Source organism: Marmota marmota, unplaced genomic scaffold (assembly GCF_001458135.2).
Source record: "Marmota marmota marmota unplaced genomic scaffold, marMar, whole genome shotgun sequence".
Classification (NCBI taxonomy): Eukaryota; Metazoa; Chordata; class Mammalia; order Rodentia; family Sciuridae; genus Marmota; species Marmota marmota.
In genome coordinates this window covers 22721973-22741082 of record NW_025999949.1, presented here as the reverse complement: position 1 = coordinate 22741082, position 19110 = coordinate 22721973, and the positions used below count along the sequence as shown (strand labels likewise).

The 19110-nt window shown below is 42.5% G+C and overlaps 1 long non-coding RNA gene across 1 annotated transcript; it reads left to right on the top strand.

Annotated features, from left to right (window-relative positions):
- Nucleotides 1-3179: 3179 nt before the first annotated feature.
- LOC125616542 lies at nt 3180-15133 on the top strand. The gene is made up of 2 exons (XR_007347189.1): nt 3180-3415; nt 14658-15133. It is a non-coding gene; the product is annotated as an uncharacterized LOC125616542 (long non-coding RNA).
- The last annotated feature ends 3977 nt before the right edge of the window (nt 15134-19110 follow it).

The window sequence follows — 19110 nt, the reverse complement described above, 5'->3', positions numbered from 1 at the left end:
TCCATGCTAGGAGGCAGTGAGGACTATGGAGTAAGCTGCCCTGGAGCAGAAGTGGCACCTGGTGCCAGCTGTTCCTCTTCACGAACCTGAGCCACCAGAATCACAGTGTGCTGGAAGGAGCTCCCCACTGTACAGATGAGGAAACTGAGGCCCAGCCCTGCCCAGGGCCAGGCTGCTTCAGCCTCTTTTCTGGATCACAGTTTACCACTGTGGGCCCTTCAATAATCCTTGAAGGGTCAGGCTGCCCACTCCCAGCTCTTCTTCCACATCCTGGTGACTTCCAGGAAAGTCGCCCGTATTCTTCCAGGAAGATTTCCCCTGCCTGGGACGGGCAGCAGAGAGTCACCACCAGAGACTCAGGGATGTGGCAAAGGTCCCAGGCAAAGAGAGGCACAGAGGATCCTCAGTCTGGGTGCCCCTGAGCACCTTGGCTTCCATCGCTTTTCTTCTTGGGTTGGAAGCTTTGACTGTAGTAAGAACCTCAGTTCCTCGCGGTCGGCACTCCTTGTATTCCATGCTGCCTGCGCCGAGAGCTGTGAGCCTGAAAGGTCTCTCAGGTAAGTCTTTTGGATGCCACTGAGGAGGTTTTTCATTTATCCACTGCCCAACTCTTCTACATCCCCCGCCATCTCTCTTCCAAACCTGGGCCCTTCCTCTCACCCAAGGAAAACGACAGTGAGAGCCGCCTTACGTGGAGCCTCAGCTCACGTCTGTCACTGGATACTTTCTTGTGACATCCCCAGCAGAAGGTGGTGCGATCTCCAAACGGAGGTAAAGAACTGGAGGCTCGGCCACCCCGCAGCACCTTTCCACTTAGGAGACCCAAGGTCAAGTGCATGTCTGTCTGCCTCCAATTTTCACACCGTCTCAAATCTCCACTACTCCTATCTGGTGGACTTTCCCTCTTATTTTCAAAAGCAAATTGAGGCCTCCAGGTGGAAGCTGTCCCCACTTCTTGCTGCCCACCTCTAAAAGCACCTATATCCACACTCATTGTCACTTGCTGCCTTTCCTTCTCAGTTCCTCACTGAGCTCAGCCTGTCCACATCTAGAGGGTAGGGGCCCAGAGGATACCAATTTCCAGATGAGAAACAGACTTGGAGACATCACAAAATAAGTGGCAGAACTAGACTCAAATCCAGAGCCTGGGGCCTTAACCACTGCACCAGGCAGCTATGGATAAGTGCATGAGTTATCCTTGATTCCCAAGGCTTTTAGTCCAGAGATTTTTCAAGGTGTGGTTTCCAGACTACTAGCAGCTGTGCCTGGGAACTTGTGAGAAATGCAAACTGTCAGCTCTGGGTGGGGCCCAGCCATGGGCTTTAACAAGCCCTGCAGGTGATTCAGGTGCAGGCAAAAGTCTGAGAATCTCTGCCCTAGTCTAGGGCATAGTTTTATAAATAAAGCTTCCTGGGAACACAGCCATGCCTGTTTGTTTAGGTATTGTCTACAGCTGCAACATCAGAGTTGAGTGGATGGGACAGAGACACTTGGGTACACAAAACCAAAGTGCTTACTATTTGGCCATTTAAAGCACAAGGTTGAGGCCCTGACCCAGACTCTCACCAAATCCTTCAGATTTTGTCTTCTTAGTCACCTCCAATCTGGATCTGTCTCCACGCTTCTGTTGCCCTTGTTCTGGCCTTCGCCCCCCTCTCTAGCTCAGACTAGTGGGAGAGACTTCTCCTAAGTGGCTGCCTCCCCCATCCATCCCCACACAGCTGCAGGAATGCAAATGTGACTGTGTCTTCCTTTGCCTTCAAAACCAAACCCAAGCATTTTTGGCAATACATAGTGAATTCTCCATGACTCAGTGCTTACCTCCTGATCATGTTCAACCACAGGATGGGATCCTAATTGGAATAAGTTTTATTTCATGTATGTATAATATGTCAAAATACACTCTAGTGTCATGTATATCTAAAAAGAACAAATTAAAAAATGCCCTCTGACTCTTCCCACCCTCTCACGTGGCAAACTGCTCATCCTACAAGACTGCATCCAGCTGTCATCCAAGAAGCCTTCTCCAAACTCCCCACCTTCCTCCTGACGTCAATTACTGCACCCACCCTATTTGGCTTGGCCTCTCCAGCATCCAGGACAGGCCCTGGCACATAGATCTCAGTAATAGTTCATTTAACTGATCAGAGACAATCTACTGGTCCCTCTCTTACCTTGCGATCACCTTAGCTCCCCAACCTGTTCAACTCTCAAGTGGAGCAGGTGGTGTTCATGTTGCCACATCCTGTTCAGGACAAGAGTCCTGTTTATGTACGTCGCATCCTCCATGGCAAGTGGCACAGTGCCTGATAACTAGTAGGTACCCAACAAGTATAACTAAAGGATAGAGGAATAATTTCTGTCTCTCAAAATCATTTATATATATATATATTTTTTTTTTTTCTTTTCAGGTGAGTTTTATTTTTAATCAATTTTTCTTTTGATTAAAATTACAACACACACATAAAAATTTTACTTTAAAAATCACTGAAAATTCTTAAGAAGAAGGTAAAAATCACTTAGAATTCCTCAACCCATGTAAATGTTGCAATGGATTTCCTCCCTGTGATTTATTATGCTCAAGATCTCAGGGATGGAAAGGGGACGTGCTGGGTGAATACGTGTATGTGTGTGTGTGTGTGTGTGTTTAAATCCCACTGTTCCTGGGTTCTACTTCTGGCTAATTGATCATAGGATGACTGCTTTGGGTGGCTCTCACTTTTTAAACCTTGATTTCTGAAAATTCACATTGCTATCACCTTCATTCACATGTTCACATTAATAGGGAAAGCAAGCAAAGAGCCTCCTACGCGCATCAGAGATCTTGCCTTTAAGAACAAAGAACTGAAAACGTACTGTAAGAAGCTTCCAGTGAGGTGGGTGTGTGTTTGCTTCTTGGCAGTTCACTTATTCTGAGGCAGGGTTGAAGGAAGTGTCCCAGCTCAGGTCAGCCTTGCTGGGAAAAGCCCTGGGGGGCAGGTGGGAAGGAACCTGAGCCGTGGTACAGAACATGGCAAGGGAGTCACCCAAGAGGACAAAGGAGGAGCAGAATTGGCACTAGAAGCACAAGAAGGTTGGCTTTGGTGCAAATTAATGGCTCCTATGTCGATGTTAAGCATGCTGAGATTAGTGCAGGTTTCTAAATGATACTATCTTCACGTATTCTCCACCCAGTTCTGAACCGTTTAAAATAAGAGAGGACTGTGGCTGTGGAGATCAAAATGACAGAGCCATCTTAGAGGGCCCAGCCTAGGCTCATGGAAACATTGGACTTCTTTTTCCTGCTGACCAGAATCAGATGACTTGACACCCCTTCCTCGACAGTGGTGGCCTCCTGAGGAAGTGAGCCTCCCCAGAAAAATTTAACAGCCAAGTGGAATGTGTGCTGGTGTCAGCAGCTGGGCCCAAAGGAAAAGTAAGTACTTCCAAATCTGCCAACCAGGTCATTCACTCCTCCTCCCCAGGAAAGTGTGAGCACAGGACCAGAAAGAAGCCAGGAGTGTTACATGCATTGATGTCCCTTTGCGTGGAAACAAAGCCAGAGCAAACGGAGGTTCCATATGAGAGGCATGAGGAGTTCCAAGTATTTCATCTCTAATTCTGAACAAACCTGCAAGACGATATTAATATTTTCATTTTTAAGATGAGAAAATTGAGAGGAGTAAAATAAGAGCACAATGACATACCACTGGCAAGTGATGGGGCAAGGATTGGGATGGAGATTTTGCTCCTTCTACTGTGGTCGCGGGCCTTCTCCTTGCCTTTATGAGCCTTTCATTGCTGAACTGCACTTCTGCTGGCTGAGAAGCCCTGATAGCAAAGCATGCAATGGGTTCAGGGTGAAGGGGCCATGAGTACAGTAAAAATAGCATTAAAAAAAAAAAAAAAAACCTTGGGGTTGTGGCTGAACAGTGAGCGCTTGCCTTGCACATGTGAGGCACTGGGTTTGATCCTCAGCACCACATAAAAATAAAATAAAGGTATTGTGTTCACCTACAAATACATATATATATATATATATATATATTAATCTCACTTAAAGGAATAAGGAGAAGACCACTTTGTTTGGAATGATCAAGCAGGTAGAAGATTCAATGTAAGTCAGGCTTTGAAGGAAAAAGAGGATTCCAGTGAACAGTTTGCTTCTTGTTTCTGATTATTTTTATGTTAGTTCATAGAAATCAGCCCAAATACCCCTTGTTCTTTTCTCATAATTTCTAGTAGTGGTTTAAGTTTGGGTTCTACCATCAATGATCTGGGGCAGGTTTCTTGCCCTTCCTGAGTTTTCAAGTCCTCCTTTGTGCAAAGTGATTGTGGTAAAGACTAAATTAGATGAAAGTGCTGGGTCACAGCTTGGCTCAATGTTTTTCCCTCCATGCTCTCTTGCTTTCGAGTCATTTTTCATTGCTGCTTTCAGAAACCCTGCCACCAGTTCACTTCTGGAGGCTCCCCTGACTTCAATGCTACCTGCCATTGATACCGACAGCCACTGGATGACATTCTTGGCCTTTGCTCAAATTCTTATCTCCAGTCCCCGCACAAACATCCTCCCCTCACAGGAGCAGAAACAAGATGTTCTGATCCGACTCTTCTCTGGATACCTGCTGTTCTGCACAATGAAGCACCTTTCTGTTTGGGAAATGAGAGCTGGTGACTGTGGATCCAGGTCTCTGGAAGGGGAGAGTCCTCCAGCCATTTGTTACCTTAATTAATCCTTTCAACAGCCCTTAAAATAACTGGTGCTTAGAGAAGTTGGTTCACTGGTCCAAGCTTTTTTTCCAGAAGATAATTGGTGAAGGTGAGATGGGACCCTAGTACCCAAGCTTCTGCTGGTACCCAAGCCTCTTATCAGGGTGCTACTTCTCCTGCATCTCCTTCCTGTTGAGTGGCTTTGGCTGGGACACTTTCCCTCTGTGGGCCTCACTGGTCACATTTGTGAAATGGAGGCAGAGGACACGTGACATGCTTACTAAGATCCATCCCTATTAGAACCCTTTCCACGAGATTAGGAGCAACACCAAATGGCCATCCATCCTGCTAGGGCAGCATTTTGCAGTTCATAGAGCCTGTACTCATCCTTCTCGTGAAGCAGATCACCCTGGAAACAAGATATGCCCAAATGGCCAGACCACGCCCCTGAGTCACTGCTCCAGGAAAATCTGTGCGGAGAGGGGCCGTTCCAGGAACAGGCCTGGCTGCCTCACCCTGAGGTCCCAGGAGGCACTGCCTGTCCTTGCAACGCAGGCTGCCTTCTCAGACCTGGCAGGGGTCCCATGTAGGATGATCAGAACATAAAGCCACGTCCTGGTACAATCTGGGCAATGCAGAACCAGGGACTGGACAGTATAGGCCTCAAGGAACACCTAGGCAGAGTCGCTGTGAACATTTCTGGAACCCAGACTTGCCCAGCCTGTGGGCTGCCGGAAGAGACCTGTCATCCATCACTTCTGGTAGTCCATTGTCGCATTCACTCACTCATTCAACAAACATATAAAGGACACATCCATGATGAGACCTCATTGTGCTAGGCACTTAGGATAAAAGATGGTGTCTCCTTCTCCTAAGGGAGGGGGTGGAGAACCAAGTACACAGGCAGATTAACCCAACCAGTACAACATTTGTTAGCCGTGGGACCCCACAACACTGCATACCCTCTCTGAGCTTCCGTTTCCCCATCAGCCAAACAGGGTTAATAATATTGAATTCTTAGCTTCATCCTCCAGAGCTTCTCCCACCCTTTGGGTCACTTCCCATTTCCCAAACACATCATTTAAGGTCCCATTCCTTCACCTTACTATTCCTTCTTCCTTTCCTGAGAGCATTTATTTTTTCCCCTTTGTCTCCAATCACATCAATTCTCATCTTCTGATCTTTGCCAAATGCAATGGGGAAATGGTCTCTTCTTGATGGTTCTAATTCATGGTTCTGATCCTTAGAGAAGGGCTGTCCCTTCCCCATGTCTCCAAAATACCCCACAACCCATCACCAAGGCTAGTCTCAGCACACACTAGAGGAGGAATAACTATTTGCTGAATGAATAAATCCCACAAGATTAAGTTAGCACTATCTGACTTCCCAGGCAGAACAATTATTGGTCTCCTCCATTAAATTGCAAACTCCTCCTGTGCAGACCCTGGCTGAGAGAGAACGTTAGTGTTTAGTAAACAGTAGTAAAAGTGAAAAACAAGTTGGTCAAGGAAGGGATTACTATCTTTGTTTTAGGAATGACTCAGGTTCTGAAAAATCCTAAAGGACTCGGTGAATCATTCTGGAAGGTGAGAAACAGGCCCAATTACAGGGGTTCCAGGGCAGCCTCACTTCCTGCCTTGATTCTGAGCTGTCAGACCAGTGCTCTCCTAGGTAGTTTTAAAAAGAACTTATTTCACAAATTCTAAATGCACATGTTTAACATCCCAGAACTTGGGATGCATTTTTTTTTGTTTAATGGTATGTAAAATAGTGATAATGTGTCTTACAACCAATGTGTCATAAGATTTGATCAAATACATTATTAGTTGTAATTAGAAAAAGAAAAATACAAGTAATCAAGTTCACCCTCACTCGTTATCACAGCAATAAAAATCAGAGCTATAAAGCAGAGACCCTTTCCCCCTATTGCATTTAGCAAAAATCAGAAGAGGAAAAAATTATGTGGTTGGAGGGAAAGGGAAGGATTCTCTCCTATAGAATCAGTGAAACGATGCATTGATATAAACTTTTGGCTGGGTGTGGTGGTGCATATTTATAATCCCAGCACCTCAGGATGCTTAGGCAGGAGAATGGCGAGTTCAAAGCCAGCTTCAGCAAATTAGTGAGGCCCTAAGCAACTCAGGGAGACCCTGTCTTGTAAAATAAAATATAAAAAAGGACTGGGATGTGTCTCAGTGGTTAAGGTCCCTGGGATCAATCCTAGGTACAAAAAAACAGAAGTTGTACTCCATGTAAGTATGATATGTCAAAATACATTCTACCGCCAGGTGTAACTAAGAAGAACAAATAAATAAATAAATAAACTTTTGGGGGAAGGAATTTGAAATTTTTTTGACACATGAAAAATGCTTGCCCCTTAACCCAGGCACTCCATTTCTAAGAGTTTATCCTAGGATGAATTCGTGTTTGCACTCTGATTTATCTACAAGCATATTCTAAGAAGCCTTGTTAATAGTAAGAAAAACTGGCAGCAATGTACCTTTGGCAGTTAAGATTGAATAAAGGTAATTGGATGAAGTTAAATAATACAAAATAATGAAAAATACTGTTAATAATTACAATCAGTTCTAAATCATATGTATTTAATGTGCATGTACAGAAAAAAACGATTTGTGATACTTGGTTTTACTAACAAAACTTAGCTTTATTCCGATTCCACTTTTATTTGAAAAATTATTCCAGATTGATAACCACCCTGGTAACCGGAAGGATGACCTGGGCTTAATAAAATTGCAGGTGTTTCATTTTTACAGCTAAGTCTTAATAACTTTTAAAAATTGTAAGTCCACTGTTGTTTTTAAATTTGTTTATCTTTGGGGAGTACTGGGGATTGAACCCAGGGGCACTCTCCCACTGAGTGGTATTTTGAGACAGCGTCTCACCAAGCTGCCAAGGTGGGCCTTCAACTGATAATCTTTCTGCCTTGTCTCCCTGGGATCACAGCATGCCCCACCACACCCACTCTGTACTTCTTTAAATGTATTGTTTTAAAACAATTTCCAACTTACAGAAATGCTTTAAGAGTGGTAAAAACAACTCTATATACCAATTACCCAGAGTGGCCAAGTTTTGACCCAGGGCCTCTTCTCTATTATTTCTGTCATGCACATACATTCTGGCTTCCCTCTTTTTCTATATCTGTGCTTGCATAATTATTTTTTATGAAACATTTGAGAGTAAGCATGCCCTTTTACCATTTAATATCTCAGTGTGCATTTCTTAAGAAAGAAGATATTCTCTTACTTAACAGTAGAACCATCAGCAAATTCCAGAAATACACTATTGATACAATATTTTTATGTGAGCTACAGTCCATATTCCAACTGAACCAATTGCCTCAAAGTACATAGCATAGCAGGTGTGTTTGTTTGTTTGTTTATTTTATTTTGTTTGCAATACTGGGGATGGAATCAGGGGCCTCACCCATGCTAGGTAAGAGCTCTACCACTGAACTACGCCCCCTAACTCTTTTTTTCTACTTAATCTGAAGCAGCACATCAGCCTTTCTTTGACTCTCATGGACCAAGGGGTTGTCCTCCATATAATTCAGGTGGTCTGATGCTTTCTCATAATTTGGCTCCGTTTATGCATTTCTGGCTGGAGCATCCTATGTAATGTTGTGTCTTTCTCAAGGTATCATGTCTAGGGACACATGATGTCTGTTTGTCCCTCAGTAGTATTACTAGTGCCACTCAAGTTGTATCACTTAGTCATCATTTGTGCCTTCTCCACAGTGTGGTTTCTATCTCTCCTTCTCAGATCATTCATATGAAGACACTTGGAGACTGGAAATTTCCTATTTCTTATCAGATTTCTTCCCCACCTATTGAGGATTCAATGCTAAATCTTGCTTGAATCAATTTTTACTACATAGTTGCAGAATGGTGATTTTTAAAAATGTAATCCTTCCTTCTATGCTTCTTAATCATAAGAAAGAGCTTCACATTTATTTATTATCGAAAGTTATTTTATGCAAGGGGTTAAGATTCATCACTGTCCATTTTTATCTTGATGCTCAGAATTTATCCTAGGTCTGGCCAGTTTGCCCAGCGGGGGCTGTTCACGCATGCTTCTGTGCCTCTTTGACATGCTCCGTAATCTTTTTGTGTGTTTGCCTGCTTAGCCCTTCTTGTCTTCCTTTTGGCACAGCTTAGACGTTCCAGACTTCTCTCAGCCTCTCTATGCTGTAACCTTGGAATCAGCCACTTCTCCATGGGGACTGGTGGCTTGTAGTGGATATTGGCATTTAGAAACCAAGATCTGGCTGCATAGAGATGTTTCATTTTCTTCTTTTCAGTTGTTTGTATCTTCTACTTTTTAAAAACGAATGAAGCATATATGCCTTTATAATAAGAAAAGGTTGAAGTCATTTTTCACATTGTTCTTTAAAGGGAAGAAAAACAAACAAAACAGAGTGGGCCCTGGGAGCCAAAATTCCTGAGACCCATGAGAAAAAATTTCCTCTGCAGACTTTTCAAATGCCAGAGGAAGTAGCTCCAAAACAGAGATGGGCCCCAGGAAGTCCTGGCAGGGAGCTGTCCTTCATCCTTAGAGGGCAGGAAGGCACACACGGAGTTCTTTTGCTGGATAGATCTGCAGAACTGGCCTGGAGACCCGGCGTGGCATCCCCATGGTGATGGAACAAGACCCCCACAGAGAGACTGTTCACCCAAACCCATTGCCCACACAAGATGGTGCCATGTGCCCCAACCCCCAATTCTCTATTGACACTAGGCGGGCAGGCTGGCACATCTGCCTCCAGCCCCGGGCACACTCATCCACGCCTGCCCCGGGACCCAGAGTGGGTTGGAAGAAGGAGGGACGTGTGGCTAGGGGCTATGAACGCTCATGCCTGTTTAACTATTCTAATTAAGTTTTGATATGCTGCCCACATGACCAACCCCTGCCTTTTCACAAGAGCAACTGGCTGGGACTGTCCCAAATAGCTCTGTTTGACTAGCAGTCACCCCTTGACCTGAGGCCTTTCTGAGGTCCTGAGTAACCACTTAACCATGGACTGGTCCGTGGTTGGATTTCTAGAAGAATTTAGGTCAGGGGCACAGCTATGGCAGCTCCTGGGAACAGCCATCCCTAGGAGGAGTAGGGGCAGGGAGGGGTGGCCATTCCCTTGCACCCCTTTCTTGTTCCCTCCAGAAGTGGCATGAACATTGCCACCCTCGTTTTGTTCTTGCATAAAACTGCACACTCTTTCACGCCAAGGCCCTCATCTCCCCACGAGAACGCCCCCTGCAGGCTGGCCCCCTGACCTCCACCCCCAGGGATTCTTCCTCTGGGTTTCTTACAACGCTGATCTCATCGCTGGGTCACCAAATGTCACCCTTCCTCCCTGTGAGCTAGGAGGCCAGAGGCTGTGGCGGTTCATTCTTGCGTCTTGGTGCCAACCACAGCGTCTTCCAGTAGAAGTCAGTATGAACTGGAAGGAAAGAAGGAAGCAGGGCGGGAGGGAAGGAGAGGAGCTGCAGTGGGGAAGGCCAAGCAGAGGGGTGTGGGGCACAGCCGTGTTCCCGAAACCGAGCTTCAGGGCTGGCCCCATGCAAACCACCCTCCCTGCCGGCTGCCTGCCCCAGGCACTCACACCCCTGCTGCATGTGCTGTGCAGGACTCAACACCCTCTGAGGGGCCCTTCACCTATGCACCTGCTGACTTTTGTCTTCCAACCTTGCCCTGCCTTCAGGGGCTCCCTGTAGCACTCCTAAGCCCTTAGCTACTTGCTGAGGGGTGAGAGTGGGGCATGGACAGACTCCGGCTCCTTTGAAGACCTACATTCTGCTCCCAATGCCTTGGTTTGGTACTTTTTAAAAAATATTTATCTTTTAGTTGTAGTTGGACATAATTCCTTTATTCTATTTATTTATTTTTATGTGGTTCTGAGGATCGAACCCAGGGCCTTGCATGAGGTCAGCAAGTGCTCTACCGCTGAGCCCCAGCCCTGGTTTTGTACTTTTTATAACAGGCATGTTCAATTTAAGATGCACCCCCCCCCAACCTCTTGGGGAAGGTAACAACCTACAGAATGTTCTCTCTTTTCTCCCAGCTTCTTTGTTACTTCCTGTTTTGTATCTGATGTGCATTCATTGAGTGCCTACTAGGAGCTGCACACTGTACTAGACAATAGAAGTACAAGCACAGCTCAGGCACAGGGCCCCATGGGATTCCTAGGGATGAATGTCAGGAAGAAGGTGAGGGGTGGGTGGGCGCGGGGGCGTGTGGATCCTCCTAGCACATCCTGTCCACCTCCACCTGGCACCAGACAACTGTGCTTATGGAACGACTTAGGAGCCTGGTTAAATGACAAGCACCATACAGTACATACAGTAGCATTAAGTGTGATGATTGTACCTCAGAATGTTCTATTTGGTATGAAAGAACATGGTTATTTGAAATTACTGTGATAAAGATTCTAAAGCTATTCTGGCTAAGAGGTGACAATTTTCTGTCACTGCCTATGACATACATAAAGGGAGGTGGCGGGAGGGTCCCTCCTCTTCTTGAGAATGAGGTGGAATGTACTTTTCTGGAAGTGGAGTGAAGAGGAAGCCTGGTATTCCCCAGGTAAAGGACATTCTGATCCATTCTACATATTCTCATAACTTTATTCTGATTATAAAATTAATATGTACTCAATCTGAGGATAAAACCAGAAAATATAAATAGGAAAAGGACAGTCTTTTTATTTTTTCTCTTTCCACTTTTTTTTGGGTGCATTTTAGTTTTACATAATGGTGGAATTTGTTGTTATATATTCCTACATGCGCACAATATAGCAATATAATTTGGCCAATATCACTCCCTGCTTCTTCTCCACCTCTCATCCCGGGTCCCTTTCCTCTACTGAACTCCCTTTATTTTCATGAGGACCACCCCCACCACACACACACACACACACACACACACAACTTTCTTTTCTTTTTTCCTCTCTAGATTCCACATATGACAGAAAACATGGCCCTCACCTTCTGAGTCTGGCTTATTGTGCTTAACATAATTGTCTCTAATTCTATCCATTTTCTTTCTTTTTGGCCGAATAAAACTCCATTGTGTTTTATGCCACACTTCCTTTTTAAAATTAATTATTTTATTTACTTTAATTAGGTGAATATGACAGCAGAATGCATTTTGATTCATTGTGCACAATTGCAGCACATCTTTTCATTTCTCTGGTTGTACACAATGTAGCATCGCACCATATGTGCAGTCACACATGTACCTAGGGTAATGATGTCCATCTCATTCCACCATCTTTCCTGCCCCCATGTCCCCTCCCCTCCTTTGCCCAATCAAAGTTTTTCCATTTTCCCCATGCCCCCCCCCCTCATCATGGATCAGCATCCACTTATTACAGAGAACATTTGGCCTTTGGTTTTTGGATTTGGCTAACTTTACTTAGCATGATATCCTCCAACTCCATCCATTTACCTACAAGTGCCTAATTTTATTCTATTTTAATGCTGAGTAATATTCCATTGTGTATATATACCATGGTTTCTTTATCCATTCATCTATTGAAGGGCATCTAGGTTGATTCCACAGTTTAGCTATTGTGAATTGAGCTGCTATAAACATAGATGTGGCTGCATTACTATAGTATGCTGATTTTGAGTTCTTTGGGTATAGACTAAGGAGTTGGATAGCTGGGTCATAGGGTGATTCCATTCCAAGTTTTCTAAGAGATCTCCATACTGCCTTCCAGATTGGTTGCACCAATTTGTAGTCCCACCAGCAATGTATGAGTGTGCCTTTTCCCCCACATCCTCACTAACACTTATTGTTGCTTGAATTCTTGATAATTGCCATTCTGACTGGCATGAGATGAAATATTAGAGTAGTTTTGATTTGTGTTTCTCTAATTACTGAAGATGTTAAACATTTTTTTCATTTATTTGTTGATCGAATGTTGGGGGCTGGGGATATAGCTCAGTTGGTAGAGTGCTTGCCTTGCATATACAAGGCCCTGGGTTCAATCCCCAGCACCGCCAAAAAAAAAAAAAAAAAAAGAGCAAGATATGCCACACTTTCTTTATCTATTCACCCATTGATGGACACCTAAGCTGGTTCCCTAGTTTGTGAATTGTGCTGTTATCAATATGGGTATGCATTTATCACTAGAGTATGATGATTTAAATTCTTTAAATAAAAAGGAGTGGTAAACTGGGTTATATGGTGGTTCCATGCCTAGTCTTTTGAGGAACCTCCATATTTATTTCCATAGTGGTTGTACTAATTTATACTCCCACCAGTAGTGTAATAGTGTTCATTTTTCTCCACATCCTCGCCAGCATTTATTATTGCTTATATTCTTTTTTTTTCACAGAATACTTTTATTTTATTTACTTGTATGTGGTGCCTCACAGGTGCTAGGCAAGCGCCCTGCCACCGAGCTGCAGCCCCGACCCCTGTTGTGTGTGTCCTTGATGACTGCCACTCTGACTGGTGTGAGGTGAAATCTCAGTGTAGTTTTGATTTGCATTTCGCTAATTGCTAATGATGTCGAGCATTTTTTTCATATATTTGTTGGGCATTTATATTTCTTCTTTTGGGAAGTATCTGTTTAATTCATTAAATGCATTAAGTGTCATTAAATTTATTCATTAATTTAATCCACTTGCCCATTTATTAATTGGTTATTTACTTTTTTGGTGTAAAGTTTTTTGAGTTCTTTCTATATTCTACATATTAATCCTCTGTCAGACGAGTAGCTGGCAAAAATTTTCTCCATTCTGTGTTCTCTCTTCATATGCCTTTGTTTCCTTTGCTGTGCAGAAGATTTATAATTTGAAGCTATCCCATTTATTAACTCTTGGCATAAAGACATTCTCTTTAAATCTCTCCCCAAAGCATACATCTATAAAGTAGTAGACTACTATTACCTTTGAGGTATTCTTAGTCTCACTCCTAAGCAAGAGTTTACTGTGCGCATTTGAGAACATGCTACCCATATAATACCTTCTCTTGCTTTTCTCACTTGGTTTGCCATAAATATTTTCCCACATGATTAAAAAATGCATCATAAGTGAGGAATTCAAGTTGCAGAAAAATACATATAGTCTGGTACAAGGGGAAAGAAAAAACACACGCAACCCAAATAATATATATTTTCTATGCCTATGTGGAATGTTAACTCTGTGAACTACAAGCCCAAAATAGTAGGATATCTCTGGGAAGGTGAAGATGGAGAATGAAGCTGATGCAGAAAAGCAACAAAAATATTAGCTTTGCCTGTGATGCCCAGAGGTTCAAGTTCTCAAATGTTGTATATATAAGTGAATTTGCTTTTAAGGTTAAAACTTTATTAAGTCATAATTACACTGCTTGATGTTAGACAAAATGACTGAATCTTATTTTATTTTATTTTATTTTTTTTAAACGAATTGTGAGATTTTTTTTTTTTAATATTTATTTTTTAGTTTTCGGCGGACACAACATCTTTGTTTGTATGTGGTGCTGAGGATCGAACCTGGGCCGCACGCATGCCAGGTGAGCGCGCTACCACTTGAGCCACATCCCCAGCCCCTGAATCTTATTTTATTTTATTTAAGATTGGACATCAGAATTTTTTTTCAAAATTTTAACTATTCTACATAATTTCTATTTATTGGATACAAATCTGTCTTAAGTCATTTCCTCTGAGTTCATCCCTGTGAGTGTCTGAGTCACCACGTCTCCATAAGCGCCAAGTGCTATCAATTTTTAAAATTATTACTAATTTGGTACTGACTCATTTAATTTTAATTAGTACTTCTCCATTACTAGTAGAGCTAAAAATTTTTGGAATATATTCATTAGCCATTTTCGCTGAGGAGGGACTTTTCCTCATAAACTTTAAGGGAAGAAACTCTTACAGGAGGGGCGTACCGGGAATTCAGATTGAGCAGAACTTTTCTTTTTGTTTCTTAAATCCTTGAAACTTTCTTCCTTTCATTGCACAGGAGAAAGAGAAGCAAAGAAAAGGCAGTTTGGGGACCAGACAGCAGGAGTGACATCAGCCATGGGTCAGCTTGAACTCCTGAAGAGCAGCCCTGGTCACATTGTCGCTGACTTGCCCACATCTCCAGTGTCTCCCCACACCTGACGACAGAAAGTCCTCCTCCGTGGAAACCAACCTTCTCAGGCGTGTTTCCCTCGCCTCTCACACACACCCGGTCCCCCATTCGCCAGGTTCGTGGCCATCCTTCAACCGCACACAGCCTGACCTCTTCTCTCCTTTGCTCACACTGTAATTCCCTCCCCTGCGATGCCCTCTCCACTGTCCCAACACCAACCTTTCCTTCTTCCAATGAAGAAAGTATCACTTCTTCTGCAATCAGGCTTTTGCTCATCCCTAAGATTCAAGTGATTTTTAAAAAATTCTTTTAAATGACTATTTGTTCTCGAGGCAAGCATTAAAGGCCAAGATTTAAGCCCAGGTTTGTTCGTCTGCTGGTTAATTTCAAGTTTTATCTTGATTGGACCAAGGGATATGCAGATGGCTAACACAATTTCTTGATATTCTGTGAGAGTGTTCCTGGAAGGGTCAGAATTCAGCTCTATTGACTGAGTACAGAGGATTCACCTTCAACAAAGTGGGTGGGCATCATCCTATCTGTTGAGGGCCTAACTAGAGCAAAAGGATGGAGGAAGGGCAGTTTTTTTTCTTGCTTGAAATGGGTCATCCATTTTGTCTTGTCGTCCGACATTAGTGCTCCTCTTTCTCTGGCCCTTGGACTCAGACGAGAACTTATGCTATGGACTCTCCTGCTTCTCACCTTTAGGCTTGGACCAGAACTATACTCCCAGCTTTTGTTTCTTTAGCTTGAAGATGGCAGACCATGGAGCTTCTCAGACTCCATAACCATGTAATCAATCCCTCATAATAAATCTCTATCTAGCCTATTGGTGTCTCTGGAGAACCCTAACACAGTTAGTTCTTGCACTTCCTATGAAGTGCAAGAGCAAATTATTAAGGAAACTGAACCAATGATTCATCTCCCTAAAAATCAGAAAATGAGACCACATCAATAAAATAAACACATTTCCTGACACACAGTAGAAAGTCAATAACTGTTAGTCTCTACTTCAGTTTATTTTGTCTTGCATTAGAGTGATATGTGTAATGTTTATACCATTTCTAGAATAGAAAGTCCTGACAGGAAAGACCCCAGTTCCTTCACATTTAAGTGTCTTCTACACTATAGCGTCTATCACAATGCTTTTCACATTTGACATCTGTATTGAATTTGGATAAAGTTAAGGCAAATCATTGAGAATTTACTTTTGACTAAAACATAATAAGCAAAAGAAATGTGCACAGTTTCTATAATAAGCTAACAGAGGGCAAAGAGAAATGTCTGAATGTGAACATGAATTCCAAGTCTGGATTTTTTTCATTCTCTGGTTGTGAGACTCTGGGAAAGCCATTTACTGCATGTAAAGGCCTTGGTTCCTGTGCCTTTGAAGGGAGCTATTAAAAGAACTTAGCTCACAGAGTTCCTGGGGAAGAGTAAATGAGATCATACATACAGTGGACAGCACCAGATATATAGTAAGCCCCCAAGCAAAACCAGTTATTTCTACAAAAGAAGGCAAAGATGAAATATTGCGGAAATTAATGTTATTGAGGAAAGACTAAAATAGGCAACTCGCTAATTCACATTTTTAAAGGTTCATAAGAATGCTCTTTTATGATAGCATTTGTTTAAATTTTGATTGTTTAATGTTTTTTAAAACAAATATTTTTATTAAAAAGGAGTAAAATGTTTCATTCAGTAGGTACATCTGAGAGTGTCATAATGCCATCGTCTTATTTTTCCAGGAAATCTGTACCTTGCAGTCAGGATGGCAAGACCACAACGCAATTCCACAACACAATGATATGGTTGCCATTCATTTATTGAGTATCTAGTAGGTGCCAGGCACTTCACAAAGCATATTTCAAGTACCAAGTACATTGCTGGTGGTCTAGTGGTTAAAATTTGGTACTTTCAAAGTACAAGGACAATTTAAAACTTTCTAAGCTATTTCTTTTTGTGCTAAAACTGCAAAACCAGGGAAACGGAAGAGAATTGGCACATACACAAGTCCTTTTATAAGTCCAGTGGTAGGAAACACAAAGCATCCGCTTCTGGCGGTATCTGTATTTTTCATGTGCACTTTAAAAAGATAGTCTGGGTAGAAATATTCAAAAAGTTGTTAGAGAAATATGAAGCAATATTTTTACTTCATCCACCCCTTATTGTCTAGCAGAAAGTGGAGCCTGGTATAAATGAGGTCACAAGACAGTTGGGTTTTGATGATCCTGGACTCAGGAAATCAGTGGCAGGTAGAGAAGTTCTGCAGCATTGATCTTGACGTGCCCACAACTTGGACTGCAAGCCAAGACGGAGTAGGCAGTGCGGGGAGCAGGAGGCTACCATGAATTTGTGCCTCAACTAGGCCTCTTTCAACTAGGCCTCACTTTCAACTAGGCCTCACCCTCCTGGCTTCAACCATTGGTTCTGAGAAAGGAAGGTTCTGGATTTACTCAATCATTTTGCATAACATCCTGTTTTGAGCTGTTGGGCCTAAACATGTCCACATCCAAATTCTGCTGATCATCTCTGGTAGGGTGGCCCAGGGCAATGATGAACTCTTGGGCAGACTGAGCTAGGAAGCAAGTCTCAACCAGGCTGTGTCCTCTCCTCATCCTGTCTGAATGGTGACTATGCACCCCTCACCAGCCTGAGGACTTTCCCACCCACTCACAGCCCAGCCCTCACTCTGATTCACCCTGGTCACCCAGTGGGGAGACAGGAATCTCTCTGCTGCAGCTGAGGGGGCAGGGAATGCTCTGGCTGAAGGGTCTGCATGGCAAGTAGCCTTTTTCCTTTTGTCTTCTTTAAAAACCTTATTCTTTTTGGCAAAACATGTGCTTATTATAAAGCAAAATACACACATTAAAAAATTATGTCACTGTCAGTTCCACCACCCAGAAGTAATAACCTTGACATTTTGGTTTACGTTCCCTCTGGGGAACATACACACACACACACACACACACACACACACAAAATAGTGTGTTATGAACACAAAAAGTCAGGAAAGAGAAATGGCGTTCAAGTACTCCAGGGCCCTTATATTTTCTGGGAAGTGGTAAAAGTGCTCTATATGAAAGTACACTTTATATTAAGAGTACTAAATCAAGGAGGCACATTTAAATCTTCAGGGTAAATACTAAGAGAACCGTAGAAGCACGTGCTAACTACACACATTACCGGCAGACGCTGCAGAATGAACAAAAACATGTAGTTTCTAGAAAGGATATAACACTCAGAAGGAAACAGTACAGTTTTTTTCATATTTTTATAACTTTTTGCCTGAAGGCAAGTCTTATAACAGGCAGCTGAATCTCTAATAGAAAACCTGCATTGTTAATGACTTAAGTAATCAGAGAATAGAATGCAGAATAAGTATAGCTGACGTAAAGTGAGGATACCAAATAGCCCGGCTAAGACTAAGAGAAATTTGAGCTTCTGCCAACCACCTGGAAGATAGAATCTGCAGTTCAAGTTCAGCCAAGTTAATAGCTTTCTTTAAAATATTATAAGAGTCTAGAGCTTCTATAACATATCATTCAAATGTCCCATGTACTGACCTAAATTAATTTTTATACAAAGCAACAAAAAATTTTACTCTATATAAAATTTGTTCAAGGAGAAAAGCTAATAAATAGAGATAGGTCATGTATTGGAGTTGGCAGGCAAGGATTTTTTTAAAATATTTTTTTAGTTACACATGGACATAATATCTTTATTTTGTTTTATTTATTTTTATGTGGTGCTGAGGATTTAACCCAGTGCCTCACATGTGCGAGGCATGGGCTCTGCCACTGAGCCACAACCCCAGCCTAGCAGGTAAGGATTTTAAGGAAACTATTATAACTATGTTTGAGGGCATAAAGGAAATAACTTGTAATGAATGAAAAGACAGGAAATTTCAGAAGAGAACTAAAATAGCAGCAGCAACAACAAAAAGACCAAAGTAGAAATTCTATAACTGATATAAATATTTAAAATTCAAAACTCTGGGCTTAACAGAAGAATGCAAGTGACAGAGAAAGACAGACTTGAAGATAGATGAACAAGGCTATCCAACCTGAAGCAAAAAGAAAAGATGGAGAAAAAACAAATTGAACAAAGTCTTCAGAGACCTGTGGGAAAATAGCAGTCTAATATGTGTGTATAACTGAAGTCCCTGAAGGAGAGGAAGTGGGACAGAAAAAAACACTTGAACAAACAATAGCCAGATACTCTCCAATTCATTGGAAGACATAAATTTACAGATTCAAGAACATCAGGAAATAACATTGAAGGAGACTGCAGATAGGGAAGTCACAGTCAAACTGCTGAAAATCAAAAACACATAGAA